The sequence below is a fragment of the Penaeus monodon genome, chromosome 23 (genome assembly GCF_015228065.2).
Source record: "Penaeus monodon isolate SGIC_2016 chromosome 23, NSTDA_Pmon_1, whole genome shotgun sequence".
NCBI classification, from domain to species: domain Eukaryota; kingdom Metazoa; phylum Arthropoda; class Malacostraca; order Decapoda; family Penaeidae; genus Penaeus; species Penaeus monodon.
In genome coordinates this window covers 14,117,677-14,118,244 of record NC_051408.1, presented here as the reverse complement: position 1 = coordinate 14,118,244, position 568 = coordinate 14,117,677, and positions in this window count along the sequence as shown.

The following is a 568-nucleotide window of genomic DNA, read 5'->3' as shown; positions in this document are numbered from 1 at the left end:
AAACTTTCCCTTGCTTCGCGAAGATTAGGAAATCTTCTCGCGCTCGTCTTTCCCCCCCGAAGCATGTCGAGGGCGCCGGTGTCGGAGGGTCGCGAGGAGGGGTGTCGAAAGGGCGTCACGTGGGTGTCGAAAGGGCGTCACGGGTTCGGTAAGGGCGTCAGGGAGTGGTCGGAGGAAGCACCGGGAGGGTGTCCGAAGGGCGTCAGGTGAGTCGTCGGAGGGTCGTCGAGAGGTGTCGAAGGGCGTCAGGTGGGTGTCGGAAGGTAACGTCGAGAGGGTGTCGAAAGGGCGTCACGTGGGTGTCGGAAGGGCACCGGAGGGTGTCGAAAGGGTCGTCTCATGGGCGTCAGGAAGGCGTCGCAGAAATAAAGGAATAACTTGCGAGAGAAAGAAATGTATATTCTGTCCAAGCCGCGGGGAGGAGAGGAGACTGAAGACCGGGACTAGAATATCCTTTTCTCGTCTGTTGCTTTGCGTTTGCGCTTTATGTTTATATTTGATGGTCTCCATTTGCTCTTTGTGCAAATCTCTATCTATGTTCCTTTTTACCCATAAGCTTTATATGGTA